This window comes from Macrotis lagotis, chromosome X (genome assembly GCF_037893015.1).
Source record: "Macrotis lagotis isolate mMagLag1 chromosome X, bilby.v1.9.chrom.fasta, whole genome shotgun sequence".
Classification (NCBI taxonomy): Eukaryota; Metazoa; Chordata; class Mammalia; order Peramelemorphia; family Peramelidae; genus Macrotis; species Macrotis lagotis.
Window position 1 is genome coordinate 254321215 of NC_133666.1, and position 22538 is coordinate 254343752.

The window sequence follows — 22538 nt, forward strand, 5'->3', positions numbered from 1 at the left end:
ATGACCATAGTCAATCCCACATAGCATAAAAGAAATTATTAACCTTATTTATTTAAGGCAATGGGGTAAAGTGACTTGCTCCAAGTCACACAGCTAGGCAATTATTAAGTATCTGAGGCAACATTTGAACTCAGGTCCTCCTGACTCCAGGGCTGGTGCTCTAGCCACTGCTACACCTAGCTGCCCCCATAAAAGAACTTTAATTCAATTTGTGTATGTGTGTGCATAACATTTTACTCTCATCTGCCAAAACCTGAAAAAAAATCACATGTGAGTCAAAAGTCTTGGGTTCAAACCCAACTCTATCACTTATTAGCTAAATGCATCAGAAAAATGGGGGTGATGGCACTGCTATCTCCCTCATTGTTTCTGTGATAATGCAATGAAATGGTATCCCACAAACAACTTAAGTGAGCCAGCAGGCATCACATGTCTATCTGCTTGCTATTTTGGAATAAATACTATTATATTTTCTTCAAAGAAATGCTTGTGACTTCACTGTCCTGTGATGCTAAAAATTATATAGAAGAGTTAAAGTGGTTAAGAAGAGATGGCATCAGTCATCAGTGGATCAAATCAGCATGAAACATTGGTACTATACTGAACTGTCTGGGATCTTTCTTGATGTTTATTAAAAGCTACTGGTAAGAGTGAGCTGTAAAACACAAAATCCTTTCCTACCATTCAACAATATCATTATTGTTTAGCTGCCTATAACTAAAGTTGTTGTCCAACTCTTTGTGTCAATATTTGGGATCTTGACAGAGTAGTTTCCCATTTCCTTCTCCAGTTCATTTTACAGATGAGGAAACTGAGGCAAATAAGGTTAAGTGACTTGATCAAGGTCACATAGCTTATAAGTATCTGAGGTTACATTTGAACTCAGGTTTTTCTGACACTGGGTCTGGTACTCCCATTCACTGTGCCATCAACTGATCTTCGATATTAATACATTTCTCTAAATCTAGATCCAGGGAGAACTGCAGAAGAGAAAGCAAAAACTGCAGCCAACAACAAAGAATCATTAACACCTATTAATGTCCAGGCATTTTCTGCATGATTGCTACTTCATCTCCCCCTCCCTCAAAGCAAACTGAACCCATGAACCCTTTCTTATGAAACCACCTTCTGGGTCTTGGCTGTTTAACTACCTAACCACTAGGAGCATGGGGTACTTGTTATATCTACTCTCTTGTTTGAGGTTCCCTATATATTCAATTCTGGGTTGAAGTGAACACTATTACAGTTAGGTTCCTCACTGATTTCCTTACCTTATTTTCTTTAAATACCATTCACCCCTACCAGTAAGAAATTAAGACACTCAATTTTCTTTGAGAAAAAAAAATCCTTTTGTCTTTTTCATATATTAAGGAGATACTGCTAGGTCATGGAGAATGCAGAAAACAATTTATTTAGAAACAATTCCAACTTAACTGCTATGTCATTTCCTATCTGCCTCTTCCTTCCTCTGTATTAGTGCAGACATTTGCATTAAAAGAGTATCTCTGTTACTTAGAACACACCTGCTCAGGTTGATTACTCCTGAGTTGAAGTCATAATCCTCCACATCTGAGACCGCTGGAAGCTGAACACATGGAATTATGATTTCTGCTAAGACAAGGAAAAGAGCAAGACGTGTCAACCACAATCTTGTAAAAAAGCAGTAACTAGCCTCAATAATGTAGGGGTGGAAGAAATAGATACAAGAAACATTTAAAAATAGAAAGCATTGTCTCATAGGATGACGTTTGCAGAGTGAGTAAAATCAGTGATGATTCTGCTGGGCACACTCAAATATTACTACAACCAACAACAAAAGAATAGCGTCAATTATTTTGCTGCAGTGGAAACTATGCATTGTTTGAATACTTCTCTAAATGAGTGGACCATCAGAGTTTGAAAATATGTTTTCTGGTTTGCAAATCTAGGAAGAAAGGCTAATACAATGCCCAGAAGAATAAAGAAGAAAAAAGACATTATTAGAGATAAATAGGTTGGGATTAGGGGCAATTAGGTAGCTCACTTGGAGTCAGGAAGACTCATATTCCTGGTTAAATCTGGTCTCAGACACTTACTAGCTGTGTGACCCTGGGCAAGTTATTTAACACTGTTTTGCCTCAGTTTCCCCATCTGTCAAAGAGCTTGAGTAGGAAATGGTAAACCATTCTATACCATCGCCAAGAAAATCCCAAAACGGGGTAAATAAAGAATCAGACATGATCAAAACAACTCAAAGACTACAACAAAATACAGTATAAAAATAAGTGAAAAAAACTGAACAGGAAAATATTATAAACAATGACTGTAATAATGAACGTAATAATGTAATTGAAAAGATGACCCACAAAACAATCATAATCAAATGCTGCAAAAATATAATGACCTAGTTTGATCCCAAAGCAAGGATAAGAGAACATACATCAAACTTTTTTGATATGTTATTCAGATTGGCAGATTCTTTCATCTTCTGTTTATTATCAGCAATGGTTTCTCTGGGAAGGGAGAGGAATATAGAAATATAGGTATGTTTAGAAAATTTTTAACTTATTAAAAATAAAAAAAGTAATACTTAGGCAGGAAAGCCTTCTTCAAGCAAAGGCTGGGTGATCTCTTGTCAGGTAGGTTATTGATAGCATCCTTGTTCAAGTATATTTGGAAGCAGGTAATCTCTGAGGTCTTTTTTGAGATTTTTTTGAGGGATTATTCAATCTCCCACAATAACATACTGAGCATCTACAAAGATAAAGTGGCAATCAACCAACAAGTTCTAGGAGAGGTAAAAAGATAATAAGATCTGATACTAATGACTTTTTTGGAAATATAATCAGGAGATATGGATGAAGAAAAGAATGAGCAGGAAAGCACAAGTGAGAGAAAGCTGCATAATACAAAGTAGTTTATTGCCAATAAGCATCAAATAATACTACAAGGACTAGAAGGGATGTACTTCCTCCCCACCTGTGCCTCTTAGAAACCCTTGTTTCTCTCCAGACATAACTCAAGTCACTTCATAATTAAAGCCTTTCTTGACCTCCCTCTCCCTCCAAGTTCCTAGAGTATTCCTTCCTAAAATGAGCATGTGTATGTATTTACATACATATATAAATACATAATCTGTATATTCTTATACACATCTCTTTCAGCAGAATGCAAATTCTGAGAAGGCAAGGACTGTCCTGGAACATCATAGATAATTAATTAAGCATTTATGCTTTCTGACTGAATTCAAAGTAAAGAGAAAAAAAAAAATCATTGTGTCCTGGGACTATAGGAATCAAGACTAGAATGAGTGTTTAAAGATGAAGATACAGATAAGTCAAGGGAAGGACAACTCACTGACACATGAAGACAGGTTAAAGTAACTGAGAGTGTTTCTCCTGGAGAAGCTTTAGGGGTGGGAGAGGGAGACAAATATTTTTATAGACATCATCTGGTGAAGGGGTTAAACATATTCTATTTGTCAAAGAATAGAAGGGGGTAATGCTAGCAGTTGCAAAGAGACAGATTTCAGCTCAATGGAATTAAAAACTTCCTAAACCACACAATTTTCTTTAAAAGTTTTAGGTTTGCTTCTTTTGTACTTCAGTCTGCCAAAAAAAATTTGCAAGTATATCCAAATATGATAAGAAGAATTTTTAAAGGATTCTATCCTCCTTCCTCATATCTGTAATTGATGGATGAGTCCTTTTTATTCCCCACCCACAAACGCAACAGAGTTTAATTCCTTACTCCCACATAGGTATTCATACTATTTGTAGTTCATTTTATATTCATATTTTATTAAAAAGTTTTATATTTAAACACCCTCCAGATAACTGCCCCTAGTTCAAGATTACCCCTGCTGTCAATCCACCAAGCCACAGTCCAAGAAAACAGAGCTATGGAGATTTAACCCGTCAGGTCTTCTGTGGTCTCTACCTCTTCAGCAGCCTTGGCTCAAAGTCCTTTAGCACTATATCAAATGGTTCACATCAAAAATGAATAGTTTGTTTCAATGGAAATGACACTTAAGATGTAGTACCATCAGCCTTGCCATAGTTCCCAAGGACTGCTGAGTCTTTCCTTCTGAACTAGCTAAACCCTCCTAAATGTGCTGTCTCTCCTAACAGAATAGGAACTCCTTGAGAGGACAGAATACTTTGCTTTTCTGTTCCTATCCCCTGTACATTGTACAGTATTCTGCACATAATAAGAGTTTAATTTTTTTTATTCATTTACTGATAGGGCATAAGACATAGTATTAGTACTATACCAGTACTATACTACATATTCTTGTGATGGGGGGCTTAATAAGATATTTTAATCCTTTTTCCACACCCCAAAAAACTACATGAACAAAAGCATGTTTTGAAGAATTTATATTAAGTCCTAGATTTAAAAAAATTAAATGCTCATAGTAAAACAAGAGGAGAAATTATATTTTTTAAAAAATCATAGATATATACACTTGCAAGAAGTCTATTTCCTTCAGAGATACATAGCTCAGAGAAAGTGTTCTCACTCTCCCCCCCCCTCTCAAAAATCAAATACTAGCATTGGGAAGAATCTCAGAAATCATCTAATCCACCCCCTGCAAATTAAAATAAGGAAACTGAAGTCCAGGAAGGTTAAGTGATTTTCTCAAGGACACACAACTAATAAGCATCAGTTGCACCATTTGAACCCAGGTTCCCTGCTTCCATAACCAGTGCTTCTCTTTACTATTATTATTCTGCCTTCTTGTTAATAATCTGATCACTATGCCCACTAATCAACTTTATTCATCATTTCTAATGCACTAAAATTAGGGCACTTTCATAGTGACAGGATCAATAGACTTCCCAAAAAAGATATCTAGGGATTATGTATCAGGTGAAGAGAATTCAAGATGCCACATCTTTCTAAGAAAGATGCCTGCCAAGAGTACTGAGAGATTCACAACTAATTCACATTGTACCAGTGAGAAAAATTAATATTCTTATTTCATTTCATTCTGCTAAACCACTTTGGCATACTCATGTGCCTACTATATAGATGCAAACACACATTTGTACCTGTATGTATATGCAAGAGTGATATATCTATTTGACGAAAGGGATATAAGTAGCGTTAACGGAATTCTACAGACTCCTGCAGGCATTGATATTACAACATGAATTTTTATGAGTTTTCAGGGAGAAAAATATTTCTACAGAAAGGTTGATAAGACCTGACAGCCCCAAGTAAGTGAAATACATATACCCTCAGGCACTCCTCTGCTCAGGTCTTTATGTTGCAAGTGGTAAGGCCACAATTCAGCACCCAGAGACATACTGTTCTGTTTGGATCTCCCAGGTTTCAAGGGCATGAACTCCAAAAAAAACAAAAACAAAAACAAAAACAACCCTCAAAATCTAAAATGATTAATTGTATTTTCTCGTGTAAAAATCACCCTTCCATAAGTCATATTTCTTTTTGGGGGCTAAAAGAACTAGAAAAAAAAGCAGCACAACTAGTAAATAAGGAGTTTCCTATTCTCTTTGAATCTCCTGTTTTCAGGGCAGTTAGGTGGCACAGTGGATAGGGCACCAGCCCTAGAATCAGGAGGACCTGAGTTCAAATCCAATCTCAAACACTTAATAATTACCTAGCTTGTGTGACTTTGGGCAAGTCATTTAACCCCATTGCCTTGCAAAAACCTAAAAAAAATCAATAAACCTAAACCAAATCTCCTGTTTTTAGTTTCCTATCAGTTCTACTCTTTCATTGTCTAAATAAACTATGCTACAAAAATAGTTTTAAACTGTTATTATTAAGTGAATATGGTACTTTGATACTTTATTAATCAAAATATTTAAATTAAAAGTTAAAATAGAAGAAATTTGGCATATTCAATATTGAATAGCTTAGAAAACAGGCACACTTTTTTGAACCCACCCCTGAAGTACACTGTCTCTATGACCCCAATTTCTTAATGTTCTAGGCAATTTCATAACACTCCAAGTTTCAGAAAAGTTGAAAACCTGCATTAGTAAGGGGAGTTATTTGGTTATTCCTTATAGCAATGAAATCACAGGTCCAGTCCCTATTCCCATCTATCCCCATCTTATTAGTTTATTAAAACTGTAGAAGTAATTTGGTAAAGGCTGTATCTCCTCCCCTAAAAATATATTGTCAAAGTTAAAGAATTATTTGATTGTTTTTAAAAGTAATCGCAAGACTATTTACTAAAGTAAATGGAAGGCAGTGTTGACAATGGGAAAAGTTTCCTGAAAGTTATTTATCACACATGTACACACGTACAATGGTGAACATCATAAACATGCATCAACTTGGACATCTAAAAATCCAAGTCTAGAAAGTTTTTCAATTCTACAGGATATGGTTTGTTACTGAATAAATTTTTCTGGTTCTACTCAATTCATTCTTTTTTTTTAAAGGTTTTTGTTACGCAATGGGGTTAAGTGGCTTGCCCAAGGCCACATAGCTAGGTAATTATTAAGTGTCTGAGGCCGGATTTGAACTCAGGTACTCCTGATTACAGGGTTGGTGCTCTATCCACTGGACTACTTAGCCACCCCTACTCAATTTATTCTTCTATCAGTTCATACAGGTCTTCCCAGGTTTCTCCAGAACTGTCCATTTTTTTAAATGATGTAATATTCCATTATGTTCATATACCATAAGCTGTTCGGTCATTCTTCAATTGATGGACACTATTTTAGTTTCTAGTTCTTTACAATTACATAACAAAACTGCTAAATTTTCATACAAATAGGTCTTTTTCCTCTCTTTTATCCTTTTTTTTGGGTAAAGGTCTAATAGTGTTAATTGCTTGATCAAAGGGAATGCACATTTTAATAATTTGAGGGAAACATAATTTCAAGCTGTTCTCCAAAAAAATTAATATCAAATCATAGCTACAACAGTATATAATTAATATGCTTGTTTTCTCATAGTCCCTTCAATATTTGTCCATGTCTTTTTGTTTATTGTCATCCTTGCCAATCCCATTCAGCATCTTTTTTTATAACTGAAGAATATATATAAGAGAGCTGGAATTCAGATCTCTGTCTTATAATTCCAAGATTAGCATTCCTTCATGACTGTGCCTCCTGAAATATCAACCGCAACAAGTATGTCAGTCCTCAAAGGGAATAATCTGGTTATTTTTTCTAAACTGATAATTCTAAAATGCAATATTGACCTCCATTCAATACTCTTAACTACAGCCACCCCTGAAATGTAGTAGGTAATCAGGTTAATCTTTGTGACTAACACCTCCTTCTTAATCTTCTCCCCTGCCATAGACCTAAAAATACCCGTACTCCACAACACAACAAAAATAGTAACATAATAGAACAGAGGTATCAAAGATTAAAATGTAGTTCCTATCAGATTTTCAGACTCATCTTCCTGAATTCCTAGCTATAAGATCCTGGGCAAGTTACTTAATGTTTTTTCATCTGTAAGATGAACTGGAGAAGGAAATGGGCAAACCACTCTATTATCTTTGCCAAGAGAATAACAAACGATTACAAAGTCAATTGGACACAACTCAAAAACTGATTTTAATGTGCTGATTTTTTTTAAATGATAGAAACAAAGAAATATATAAACATGTGGTCTTCTAAGTTTATATATATATATATATATATATATATATATATATCTGCAAGAATCCTTATGTAATGTTTATGGTCTCTTTTTCTATCTGGGTTTGACACCATTACCATAGAAAATCTAGGCTCTGTTCTTCCCCCAATGGGAAGAGTTCCATAATTGCCCTGGATAAGAAAATACCTGGAAGCAGAAATACACAAGAGAATTAAGTCACTGTCAGATAGGCAAGAGAAGAGATGTTATATACAACTTTTCCAAGGATAGATTTTAAATGTGCATAGAATTCAAGAAAAAGCTAACTTTGGTTTAACATTTTAAATTATAATATTTTAAAGTGGAACAACTATGGTTTGGGCTGATTCACAATGGTCAGGGAGAGAGGCTCTATTGAGTTCTTGTCCTTCTTGTTATAAAGGAGTCCCAGGTAAATAGGAAGTTAAACTATGTGACCTCTCAGTTTCATAACAAACTAAAATTTCATTTCTGGCCTTCCTCACAACAGCACTCATCCAACACATTTTTCCAAGATCAAATCTAAAGTAAACAGAAATATCATGCTGGAAGCTCCATGTCCTCAACAGACAGGCCCCTCAATGTGAAAAATAGTAACCAACCTTCTAATAATAAGTTCCAGTACACATCTTGAACCTCATGTGAAGAAACTAAAGTCTTTGTAAAACAGAAGCATAGCTTTTTATCTACAATCTCTAAGAGGAGAAAGTCAATGTTAAAGAGATAGAATTAAGGCTGACAACATAGCAGTTAACTACAGAAGTCAAAAGTTCAGTGTTAATATGAATTAACATTAAAAAAAAGCAGAAATAATGGAATATGGATTTTGAAAGTCTAATTCAACCCTCTTATTTTACAGCTGAGGAAACCAAGGCCTAGAGAGATTAGGTAACTTTGATCAATATCATACAAGGTCTTTGAAGTGATAGTAAGACATGGCAAAAAATATTCATAATCTTTGTTCTTAGAGATTATTTGTTTGAAGTTTTTTAGGAGAAGTAGAAAAGAAGGGGGATAAAGGACATTTGGGGGCTCATTATCGAGATAACTGATATTGAGGATGATAGACAAAAGAAGTGTAAGGCACACATTCTCATACTATTTATTCAAGGAAAGCATTAAGCCATTTTCTTCCTCTTACTGCCAGTCCTAGATTTGTGAGTCTTACCTTAAGATTCTTAGATCAATTTCCACCTTGTCTATCAAAATGTCCCTTATGATGGGATTCCCTCCTCTGAGCTCCTGGAATGCTAGCCAGTACCCTTTGTTTGGCTAGAGCTACCCTAATAATCTACAGACTTGATCAATTCAGCAGAGCACAGCTAGCCTCTCCTACACCTTTGTATTACCCAAGGAACTTGAAACAGCAGAAGAGGCAATAAACACCTGTTGGAGTATGAATCTTCTTTATGCTTTCAAACCTCTAAAAAGCAGGTGAGTTCTGCAGAGTGCTTTTTAGAAGTCCCTGTTTTACCTCCCTGGACTGAAACTTCCTCCTTCAGGGGCTATAATTTGTCTGAAGGCTCAATTAGGTAGCTGAAGATTATCCTGGCTCTTATGGGCCTGGGAACTTATAAGATCTCAGACTCACAAACAGAAGAGGTCAAAAATTCAGCCAGGTTGGTCATAAATAGCACTAAAGTAGATAAAGAGAACACATGGGGCTTACAAAGTTACCCTTGCTTTTTACAGAAAACTATGATTTCCAAAGACCTGAAGATTTTGACATAGAATGAAATTGTTTTTTTAATGTGTTTTTGAAAAGATAAAAAGCATGTTTTTGAGAGGAAAAAAAAAAGTCAGTCAGTCAGCCTGACATTGTACCAGAATCTTCAGCAGTCTAAACAATAAACTCCTTTGTCCTCAGCAACAAAACCATTTCTGATTCACTAAGTGACCCAAAAAAAAGAATCTTCCCAAAGCAAGGACAATGTTGAATTATTCCCAAAAGTTCTGTACTCAGAAGCTGACCTGCTCTGCTATACTTCCTCTCCACCCTTCTGAACCAAAAAGAGAATACTTAATTCCTTAAGACAACCCAAAATCCTTAGGTACAAAATGGCTTTTTATCATAAAAGCAAATCCAAAAATAATAATGCAATTATAATGCAAACCTCATAAAAGAAACTTTCAATCTCAACTATAGGGTTATGACACCATAAACAAACAGGTAATGGGAAAAATATGACACCTGCAATATATTATCCAAGTTGTATACACAGTGTAGGAATGTTGGCCCACAATGAATTTTACATAAACACATTATATGGAAAAACTGACCTTTGAATTACTAGTCCTTCTAAAAATAAGTTGTCGGGTTTTTTTAAGACAACACTAAAAGCTTTTTTAAAAATGTAACCATAGCTACACAATAGCTGGCAGATAAAACATGGTATGAAATAAGGTTTGCAGACAGTTATAGCCCAAGAAATCTAATAATTTTGGGTAAGAAAACCATCAGTCCTAGAATGAGGCAAGCAGCTAGGGTATATAGAGTGGGAAAAGCATCCAATTTGGTCTAAGTTTGAGGTTATATTGTATCTCCTACTGGTCGAGTTTCAAGTTAAGTAAAATAGCCTCAGTTTTATGCTCTATAATAATACAGGGGCAATAATTGTATATGTATATGTACGTATATGTATTATCTAACAAGATGTAGTAGAAAAATGGAAGAATAGAGATCAAATAAAAATGAGGTAAAATAATAATGACGAACATATATGGAAAGCATTTATTAAGTTAGGGCTAATTGCTCTAAAATTAATAACTCATTTGATCCTCATAACAATCCTAGGAGGCAGGTGGATTCTCTTCTTTTTATAGATGAGGAAACTGAAGCAGGGTTAAGTGGTTTGAATATGGTCACACAACTAGTGTTTGGGACCAGATTTCAACACAAATTCTTGCTAAACATAAAAACATCCAACAGGTATCCACTGTCACACATGAGAGATCTAACCCCATGCTGATCACTCCTTGCTATGTGAGCACTATGGGTGGTGTAATGGATATTCAGTGAGAATTCTTTAAGTTTCAGGTAATGATTTTCTCCTGGAGGAGGCAAAATATCCCTGACACTGGTTGTGTGATCTTAGTCAAAGTATTGATACTTAGTCAGTACAATGGATAAAGTGCTGTACCTGAAGTCAGGAAGATTCATCTCAAGTACAGATGGGTTCAGACACTTATCTAACTGTATGACTCTAGGCAAGTCATTTAACCTTGCTTGCCTTCATTTCCCCCATCTGTAAAATGAGCTGGAAAAGAAAATGGCAAACTCAATATCTTTGCAAAGAAAACCCAAAATGAGATCATGAAAAGTTAGACATAATTCAAACAACCAAACAACCACAAAAATACCTTTAATTGAAGTATAATGCACTTACCCCTTCCTAGATTATAATAGCAGAACACATATTTTACAGCCTGTCCCTTCTCTTCATCTTTGCTTTTCCCTTCTCCCCTAAAGTGCAACCCTCTACAATTCATTGCAATCAACAGGTGTTTTATCAATATACTACTGCTTCACTAACTATCAAGTTCAAGTATTCTGGAAGCCCCTACTGAGTGCTAAGCATTTTGCTAACTGTTGAGAGGAGGAGAGGAGAGGGGAGGGGAGGGGAGGGGAGGGGAGGGGAGAAGACAAACAGACACAGAGATGCAGCGAGCAGAGAGCAGAGAGAAAAACAGCCAGACAGAGAAAGAGATAGAGAGAAAGACAGTCAGATAGAAAGACAGAGAAAAGCAGACAGAGACAAAGACAGAGAGGCAGACAGAAAAAGACAGAGAAAGACAGACACAGAGACAGACAGAAAGACAGATGACAGAGAGACAACAGAGAAACAGAAAGATGACACAGAGGCAGATAGACAACGAAGAAGACAGACAACAGAGACACAGACTGACGACAGAGACAGACAGACAGACAGATGACAGACAGAGACAGAAAGACAGACACAGAAAGACAGAGAAACATACATACAGACAGAGGGACAGAAAGGACCTTAGGCAGATTTTGAAATCAAGTTTTGCAGGAGAGGGGCAATTAGGTGGGGCAGTAGATAGAGCATCAGTCCTGGAGTCAGGAGGGCTAAAGTTCAAATCCAACCTCAGACAATAATTACCTAGCTTAATAATTATGATCTTGGGCAAGTCACTTAACCCCACTGCCTTGCCAAAAAACAAAGTTTTCCAAGAGACTTTATATCTAGCTGCCTAAAGGAAAACTTCAATCATCTCAGACCCAAACCCCACATTATAACAATATTAAGAATAAACAGATTTAAAAAAAAGTGTGATATGAATGTAAGATGCTACAAATTCATGCTCAACAGTAAATGCCCAAAAAGACCCTAGCTTTCAGCTAGAGGGGACTTTGGACTTAGGACTTCAAAGGGGTTGTCATGCCCTGACCAATGTCACATAAGTAGAGCATAGCCAAGTTGTAATTTGAACTCAGGTTCTCTGATCTTAAATTCAGTCCACATGGTACAGAGTGCTCTGTAGCCATAAGGTTTAGGTTTAAACCCTACCTCTTACACTTTCTATCTGTGACCTTGCAAACATTTAAACTCCCTAGGCCTTGGTTTCCTCATTTGGAAACTAAAGGCACTGGCCTAGATGACCTCTGGAGTTCCTTCCCCTTATAACTTTATGATCCAATAAAACCAATGCTTTTTCCACCGTTTCTCCTCATTAGAGAGGCATAGTGGCAATCCTATTTATGCACAACTGCCATGATTTCCCAGACAGCCAATGATACCAATAGTAATTTTCCCACCTGACCAAACCAAAACAACACCCTTTTAAGTGTGGTACAAATTACCCTGACCTATTAAGAATTTAGTAAAAGATTTCAAATTCCATTGATCTACAAAACTACACCACACTTTAGAAAAAAATAAAAGCAACAACACATTCTTCACAGTCTTCAATTCTAGTCCACAAAGAAGTAGGTAATTAAATCAACACCCTCGGTTGTCTTCTGAGTGTCAAAGTAAATTTCTAAGAACCACAGGAAATTGTATTTAATAGTTCAAGACAGTGCCCATTTGACTGCTGATTCTTCAATGGTATCAAGTGTGCTTTCTTCTCTGTTTCTTGCATCTTTCATTATGATAACACATAGTAAACCTACATTTATCACTTCCTTTAATTAACCATCATGGGGAAAAAAATCACTATGGAAAGTATTAAAAGCATCCTAACAACCTGGAAACTTGATCTTGTCTATTACCTGCTTATTTCAATGTATAAAGCTTATTCCATGGTGCCTTCTCCATCACCCTTCCAAGGTCCATGGTGCCTTCCCCAATATGTTTTCAAGTTTCAATGCCTAATCCTATTTCTCTAGGGAAAGGAAATAGGAAATTGGAGAGGGTGGAGGAGATATTTTTAGTGCTGATAGGAGGTAAATATCCTTATGTAGTGAAGAAAGAACAGGTGGTGCTTCTCATAGAGCACCATATTTGTATATTTGATGTTATAAATAATCATCTGTCTTTACTATTCCCCAATCTCTCCAGTCCAGTTCAGAAAAGGAAGAATTCTGCAACCATCTACATTTTAAGAATCTTCACAATGAAATGAAGCATTTGAGTAATTACTGAAAATCTCATCTACTTCAATACACCATTTGTTATGTATTCTAGAGAAAGAAATGCAACAGAGCCTTGCTAATTTCTACCAGTGATGAGAAGGAAATGTGAATGCTCAAACAAATACAATTAAAAAGTCAAGGGTACTACACGACCAAGTGTTTTTCCCTGGGTGGTTCTGACAAGCGTCCTTTAGTGTTTTAATTAGTTATATCAATGGTACATTAGTAAAAAAGCATTCTGGTATATTTTCTAACATGGCTGATTTCTACAAGTGATGTTGCTGAATCTTCCCACTCCCTACTTATCCAGTGACTGTCACACTATGCTTAGCAATGAGATGGTCACATTTCTAGAATTATAGACTGAGGCACAAGGAAGCTCACAAACAGTGCTTTCAAATTCTTACCCATGGCAAGAATCCTCTTTTTGAAAAAAATTTATCTTTTCTTTTTCATATCATTTTTATTTCTGTTCACTCTTCCATGCCAATAGAGCTATTCTTTATAATAACAAAAAAAAATAAAGAGGGAAAAAAAACTACTTGTACCTTTTAATATAACAACACTCTATAAGACCCATTTATCACTTAAAGCCACAGGTGGGGTTGGGGATGACCAGAGGCAATATTAAAAATCCTAACAACCTCACAGCTAGAGCTTGATTACCAACCAGGTCCAATAGTATATGTACCTTATCCATCATCCCCTGCTATTTTCATCTGTTTTTCTTTTCTTCTGAATTAATCTTGGTCATGATAATTACAAGGTAATCAGTTTTAATTTTTTAATTCTATTTCCATGGTGGTAGCAATTACTTCTACAACATCTCTGACAGGTTATTCAGCCTCTCAAACTCCTCTGAAGATAAAGACCACCACTATTTTTCAAGGTATCCCATTCAATTACAAGTCTTATCTTTAGAAAAACCTTACTTCAGGCAAGAGAACCTGAGTTTAAATCTGGTGATAGACACTTAACAATTGCCTAGCTGTGTAACCTCGGGCAAGTCACTTGACCCTGGTGCCTTAAATAAAAAAGAGTTTTGCTTCTAAGTATATTGAAATCTGCTTAACCTCTACTTGCATCCATCAGGCATAACTCTCCCTCCTTGAGCCACACAGACTAAGCCTGCTCCCTGTTCCATATGAATCTTTAGTTTTGGGGGGTTTTTAGTTGTTTTTTTTTGCAAGGCAAATGGGGTTAAGTGACTTGCCCAAGGCCACACAGCTAGGTGTCAAGTTTTTGAGGCCGGATTTGAACTCAGGTACTCCTGACTCCAGAGCCAGTGTTCTAATCCACTGCACCACCTAGTCACCCCTCCTATGAGTCTTTGAGTAACCCACCTTATCTACCCTGGATATTCTCTTCTCTGGTTCATTCAATCTGTTCTCACATGTCATGATTTTGAATTCCTTTGTCATCCAGGTCACCATTCTTCAGATGTTCACTCAGCTTGGCCAAGTCACCTATGAGCAAATGCAATGATTTTCCAAAAAGGACAATGATCAATGTTGGAAGGGATGTGGGAAATCTGGGACATTGATACATTGTTGGTGGAGCTGTGAACTCATCCAACATTTCTGGAGAGCAGCCTGGAATTACCCTCAAAGGGCAACAAAAATGTGCATACCCTTTGATACAGCAATACCATTACTGGGTCTATATCCTGAAGAGATGATGAAAAAGAATAAAAACATCACTTGTACAAAAGTATTCACAGAAGCCCTGTTTGTGGTGACAAAGAATTGGAAAATCAAGTAAATGTCCTTCAATTGGGGAATGGTTTAACAAACTGTGGTATATGTATGTTATGGAACACTATTCTATTAGAAACCAGGAGGGATGAGAATTCAGGGAAGCCTGGAAGGATTTGCATGAACTGATACTGAGTGAGATGAACAGAACCAGAAAAATACTGTGCACCCTAACAGCAACATGGGGGTGATGATCAACTTTAATGGACTTGTTCATTCCATCAGTGCAACAATCAGGCACAATTTGGGAGTATCTGCAATGGAAAAAACCATCTGCATCCAGAAAAAGAATCGTGGAGTTTGAACAAAGTTTTAAAAAAAATTATCTTATTATGTAATTTTGCTATCTCATATACTTTATTTTTCTCCCTTAAGGATATGATTTCTCTCTCATCACATTCACTTTATTTGTTTTTGTTTGTTTGTTTGTTTTTAGTTTTTGCAAGGCAAATGGAGTTAAGTGGCTTGCCCAAGGCCACACAACTAGGTAATTATTAAGTGTCTGAGGCCACATTTGAACTCAGGTACTCCTGACTCCAGGGCCGGTGCTCTATCCACTGCACCACCTAGCCATCCCCATCACATTCACTTTAAATCAATGTACACCATGGAAACAATGTAAAGACTAATAGACTGCCTTCTGTGGGGGTGGGGGGAGGGAAGCAAGATTAGGGGGAAAATTGCAAAATTCAAAATAAATAAATAAAGTTAAAAGTTTAAAAAAATGCAATACTTTTTTCTGAATGGTTTACCCCATGCTAAACACAATACGGTCTGTACTTTGATTTCCATAATTCTATAAATGAAGCACATGACTGTATTAACTGTTGTCTCTAATTAAGCTAAATTAAAGTTGTTGACTCTAAATCAGCTAAAACCCCAAGACTGCAGGTTTTCATTGCTAAAGCTACTGCTAAAGCACTTCTTTTGTATCTTTACTAGTGGAACATTCTTTGCTTTTCCCTATCTTTTGTCATTTTCCAGGACCTCATTAAAGCTAAACAATTTTTTTGGATTCCAATTCTGTTGTCTGGGTTTGAGGCTAAAGGGGAACTTTCAGACACAAAGTCCAACGCTCTATCTACTGAGTCATTCAACTGCCCAAACATTTAATAAGTGCCTTCGTGTGCCACACACTGCTAACAAAAAGAAAGGTATCCTTGACTTCAAAGAACTTACAACTCAATGTGGGGGTGACAACAGCAAAGCAGCATATAGCATATGCAAAGTGGAATGAGATGAGGCTTGTTCCTGCCCTCTATAAAGGAAGGTATTGGGAGGAGTTTGGTGTTCCACCCTCTAATCAAAGAGGAGGGGGAGAAGGGGGTGTCAGTCAAAGTTTGAATAAAGCAACATGATGATGAATTTAGAAGTGATGAGCTTAACTCCTGTGGAGTTGAAACCCAGTAGAACTGCAGAAGCAAAGTGAATGGAATTGAACCCAGATTTTCCTATAGGTTTTTTTTTAACCAGTCTTGACTATCATTACATATACATATACATATACATATATATATATATATATATATATATATATATATTCCAATTACACATTCTCAACCTGGCCACATTTTTCCTTCACAGACCTAAGGAAATTCCAGAATATTAACCAAACACCTTGCCAAAATAGAGATGACAATGGTGATGATGTTATTTAATAGCTAAAATTTGTGTAGCACTTCTACATAGCTACATTAATAGCTAAAATTTGTGTAGCATTTTCTACAGATCTCATTTGATCTCTAAAACAACTCATAAATTAGAAACTATTATTGTCTCCATTGTATAGATGAGGAAAAATGAGATGGAATATTTTTAAATGATTTGCCCAGGATCACCCAGCTAATAACACTCTAAGGGTAGATTCAAACTCAGGTCTCCCTCATTTCAAATTTAGGACTTCACAACACAGAGATAAACTTTGGGTATAATATTCCAAGATTTAGAAAACTTCTTTCCTAAAGAAAAAAAAATAGCAAATCTCTATAAAAAGGAATTGGTGGGGCAGCTAGGTGAATAGAGCACCAGCCCTGGAGTCAGGAATATCTGAGTTCAAATCTGGCCTCAGACACTTAATAATTAATTACCTAGCTGTGTGACCTCGGGCAAGCAGCTTAACCCCATGAGGGGAGGGGAGGGAGGGGAGGGGAGGGGAGGGGAGGGGAGGGGAGGGGAGGGGAGAGGGAGGGGAAAGGGAGGGGGAAGGGAAGGGGAGGGGAGGAGAGGGGGGAGGGGAAGAGAGGAAGGAAGAAAGAGAAAGAAAGGCATTGGGGTTTGTTTAGAATTTCAATTGATCTGTGAATATTTCTCCAGTGATACAGATTGTAACCCCCTTCATGTGAAGAATTTCAGAATCCCAGAATTTACTAATTAGAAGTAACTTCAAGGAATCACACACAAAACCATTCCCCTCTATAATATATGCAACAAGGGGTCATCTGGATCTCTGCTTAAAAACCTCCAAGGAAAGGAAAATCTACCACTTCTCCAGATCATTCATTGCCCTTCTGGGTCAATTCTGATTTTAGGAAGTTTCTTTTTTCCCATGAGGAAGTATAAATTTGCCACTTGGAAATTCCCAAGTATTAGTCCCAGAGATCAGAACTAGGAACCAATAGAACAAGTCTAATCCCTTCACTATGACAGCTGTTCAAATACTCAAATACAGAAAGCATGTCTCCCCACCCCCCTTCCTTTCCTCTCATCTTCTTTTTTTGCAGTTCCTAAAAATAGCTTTCCTATGATATGTACTCAAGGTCCTTCATTATCCTTGTTCCTCTCCTTTGGTCATACTCTTCATATCCTTCTCAAAACCATGGCACAGAGAATGAAAGACAATGCTCTAGAGAAGGTCTAATGATGGTGGAGTACAGTGGGACTACCATCTATTACTTGAAATCACAGCTTTCTCTATGCAACCCAAAATGAAATTTGTTTTATCACAGCCGACAAATCACAGTGATTTATTCTGACCTCTCAGTCTAATAACAGCCCCAACCTTTTGCAGATTATCTTTCCAAGATTCTCCTATCTCATACTTTTTGGAACCAAACAGGAAACATCTACATTAATCTCTACTAATCATATTATCATATCAAGTCCAATACTCTATAAGCATGTAGAGATGCTATTGGATCTTGATTGACATCCAATGTGCTAGTTATCCCTCCCAGCTTTGGGTCACCTGAAAATTTGATAGGTATAACATCTAAATCTTTATCAAAGTCATTGAAAAAAAATGTTTAACAGCAGAGAACTAAATTTCTAGATGCCTGGAATATTCCACTGGAGACATCTTGCCATCTTAACACTAACAACTATTCTGTGATGCCCTATCATTTTTATTCCTTTAAATCCTCTGTAGGGTGTCCACCCAATGAACTCTAATTCTCCTGACATTACTTGGATATCTCTGGTTAACTCATCTGATGTTACTCATACTTATCATAGAATTGCTTCACCTTTTCTAGTCATTAAATCTTTCTAACATTTTTGTCATGTCTCCTGTGGAATTCTGAGTAACATTTTACAAACTATTCAAGGCTTACCTTGAACCTTTGGGTAACTCATGACTTTAGTTCCTAGGAAATGGTGGTATTCTATCACTCAGTTACAATATCACAGGATTCTTTGTTTCAAGGAGATGAATAAGATGTTAAAAACACTCCTCAATTTCCCAAAGGCAATCCACCTTATACTCCTATTCAATACTTAGACTTATTACTCCTATTCAATACAGGGCTAACAACAACAATAGTCAGGTTTAAGCAAAACACTTTATATATCACAACTCATTTTGTTCCTCCTAACAACTCTCTAACATCATTATCCAAGGTACCTAAACTGATGGATCAGTCACTATTAATAATACTTTTGGCTATATCTCAATCCAGATAAAGAATAGTTTTCATCCACTTAGTTTTTCCACTGGGGTCAGTGAAGTCAAACTCTTTTGGAGAACTATAGATGACTTAAGCTGGTCCAGAGTTCTTCATCATAACTTGGCAACTTCATCATAGCATAACTTGCCTTTCGTGAACTTATTCATATTTCCTAAGTGCTCTTAAACTATCCATTCTTTAATCCCTGCTAAAATTTATCCCACATGACTGACATCAGGTTAAATAGTAGTTTCTCTAATATACCTTTCACCACCTTAAAAAAATCATGGCAATATTCAGAGGTTTTGGTCTCTTAACAATTTCTTCATTACATGCTTCAGGGACCACTACATCTGTCAATTTCTTCAATATCCTGGGATGTAATTCATTTGGACCAGAAAAATTGAATGCTCATAAAGCTATAGGGTATTCTCTTAATATAGCCTTGCTATTCTGGACTTCAGTTGCCTTAGTTTTATGCTTCCCAGTGTGAAGTTAGGAGCATCATAAAGTTAGGGTTGAAATAGATTTTTGAGGCTATCTAGGCCAACCCACTCATTTTACAGATGGGGTAACTTGAGGCCCCAGCATACTCAGTGACTTGCCCAAGATCTCAGAAGTAAGACAGAACCAGAATTCTCCTTAATGGAGGAGACAGGAGAAACCAGGAATTTAGTAAGCCCTTCTCTTCAAAATCTGTCAATATTATATCATCTGCCTTAGACAATGGTAAAATTTTTTATTCCCAGGGACTCTGATCACTAAACATCCACAAGGTAGTCAAAAAAGCAAACTAGAATGAATCAATGACTGCAAAACTCAAAAGTCAAGTAGCAGTGGGAGAGACTAGTGCTGCTAGCAACAACTGCTATTTGCTCTCCAATTCAACTACTCCAAGTACTCTCTGCCTCCTCCCACAGTAAAGGCAGTTGCCTCTTCCCTTCATGGGCAAGGTATCTCATTTCTATTGCCTCCTACTAGATCTCCCATTCTGGTATTCTTCCCCCACTGTTAACCATTAGTGATTAGCATCCCAGTCCTTTTTAACCAATTATCTTTTAACATTTACAAAAGGGATATTTGAAGATATAGCAATAATAGAAATATAAAATATATTAAAAATGTAAGAAATATTTTTTAAAGTCCCCTAATATCTTAGGAGCAAACTATCTCTCTCTCTCATATGCCACCCTGGTCTCTGAGAAAAATAGGTTCAGAAGTAGCACAGCTTCTATACAGCATTGTTCCCAACAAGTTCTAAAGGTGTCTAAAGGTAGCACAATTGTGTATTCTTTTCAGTTATTAATGGGATAGAAAGGCTACAGTACTGGGCTGTCTGCCAAACCCAGCATGGATTCAATAACTGAACTCTTGATCCTCAGGAAAACTTGTTCTCCTGAACTTTCAGAGCTCATGGAGGGGCGGGGGTGGGGGGTAGCCTCTAATCTCCTTCTCCTACAACAAAAGAACAGGAGGCAAAGTAAAGAACTAAGATCCATATTCACAGGGTCATATATTGGTCCCCAACAAGAAGAACCTAAGACCTCTTCCCTTCCATCATCATTTCTCTTCTTTCACTAGAATGTCAACAGCACAAATGAGACAAATGAAAGTCAAACCAAGAAAGGAAAGAACCATAACTGGTACCTTTTGAATGTACCCCAGTTCTGATTCTGCAGACATAATCTGTCAAATAGTTTATTATTCACGGCATGATTAGCAAACCAGAACCAGTTTTATGGACTATCTGCCTATATTCCAAATCTCTCCAAGTAACATTTCCATTACAGGTCATCTAAATGGGTAACTACACAATTACAAAAGCTCACAGATTGCTGTTGTTTATTCTTCATTCTGAAAGAGGATCAAGATATCAGAAAAGTGATATCTAGACTTGCAAGTGAATTGGATTTAAGTGAGGAAAGGCTGAGCAGAATCATCAACCTCCCTTTCTCCTCTGTAGCCATTTGGGTCTTGGGCAAGATACAGAATAAGATCCTGACACCTGAGATGGCCCCAAAGCTATGTAATCATTAATATGATCACAAGGATTGGGCTCAATGGAAAGCCTACTTATACTAGAAACAAATACAAAAATTTTTGCCCTTTGTAAGTTTACATTCTACTTGAGGGAAAAGCACAAAAATAAATACAAGGCAATTTGCAAATCAAAACATAATGCCCAAAAAGAGAGGTGTAGAAGGATAGGAAGGGATTCAGAGATAGCAATACCTAAATAGAGTCTGAGAGATACTAAGAATTCTAAAAAGACAACGTAGAATACCTAGCAGCCAATACTCCAGCCTAGATTCTTTCTCTTATGCAGATCAAGAGCCTGAGAAGAAACTACTGGTATTTAGGAGTGTCAATCCCAACATTGTCCATGAAGAAAACCTCCATATGTAACCAAGAATGTCCCTATCCCCTACCCCAGGGTGGGTGAGGGAAGATTTTCCCCCCTCCATGGAAAAACACTTTCCAGTGTTGTACACGGTAATTAAGTATAACTGCAACAGTAGAAAATCTCCCATGGATTAAATAGGTTTTTGTTTAACAGTTTGAGAATTTAACCTCCCCACTTATGATATTTTTCTAGTAGAAAAACACATTCTAAGTTCCAAACCCACCAACTGACATCGAAACTTTTAAAACAGAACCTATCCTAAAGTTGAAAGCTGCCAATTATTCACTACAAACTGCACAAATACTTTTGTTTAACTGTGAAAACAGCTCCTAGGTAACTCAGAGATCCTAGGCAGTCAATGGACTATAGGAATCTCTGAGAAACTAGAGGCAATGAAGATTCTACAGGATTCCAAAGACATTAGGACCTAATAATTGGAAAATGGTAACAGTAACAATACTCATTTACAGGGGGCAGTTAAATGGAATAGACAATGGACTTAGAGACAGATAGAAACCTAAGTTCAAATCCAGAGTCAAATACTTAACAGTATAAGCCTTGCCAAGCTAATCAGCTTGCCTCAGTTTTCTCATCTGTAAGCCAGGAATGACAATAACACTTACCTCCCAGAATTGTGAGGATCAGTTGAGATATTTGTAAAGCACTTTGCAAACCTTAACACACTAAATAAATGCTTAGTTATTATCATTGATATATATATTAGTACATAATACACTATTATAATATACACGATGTTATTCATGATTATATATAAATATATAAGAACACATCATATATAATATATATCATCAAACAGCATGATCTATACTCAATATATAGACATTAATAAGCAGTGGACACAGTGCCGGATAAGAAAGACACATCTTTCTAAATTCAAATTTTACCTCTGATTCTTATTAACTGTATGACCTGGGGCAAGTCACTTAATTGTCTGCCTTAGTTTCTTCATCTGTAAAATTAACTGGAGGAGGAAATGGCAAATCTCTGTAATATCTCTGCCAAGAAAATCTCAAATGGAGTTGGACTGAACAACAAATATATAAGAACAGTATGTGTGTGTATGTGTGTGTGTGTTTAAATAGTGTCTATACATATATATATGTATATACTATATATATACCATAGTAGGATTATATATATATATATATTATTAAATTATATGTAATTACTATTTATAATTTTATTTTATTATATATGTTTAAAATTGTTATTACTATTAACTGATTTTATAATAGTATGATAATAGTATGCTTTATATATAATTAGATAATATATAATCCCATATA

General features: G+C 36.4%; 1 protein-coding gene across 11 annotated transcripts in view; it reads right to left on the reverse strand.

Moving 5' to 3' along the window:
• Positions 1-22538, reverse strand: part of MAST4 (microtubule associated serine/threonine kinase family member 4) — an 880607-nt gene that overhangs the window by 833483 nt on the left and 24586 nt on the right. For 7 of the 11 annotated variants that reach the window (XM_074200307.1, XM_074200311.1, XM_074200302.1 and 4 more), the window contains exon 1: positions 1524-17067. The exons of 2 other annotated variants lie outside the window; for them this stretch is intronic. The gene's annotated coding sequence lies outside the window, so the exon portion shown is untranslated. Of the gene's footprint in view, positions 1-1523; positions 17068-22538 lie in introns of those variants that run through there. 2 more of the 11 variants (XM_074200306.1, XM_074200314.1) reach the window with 2 other exon arrangements.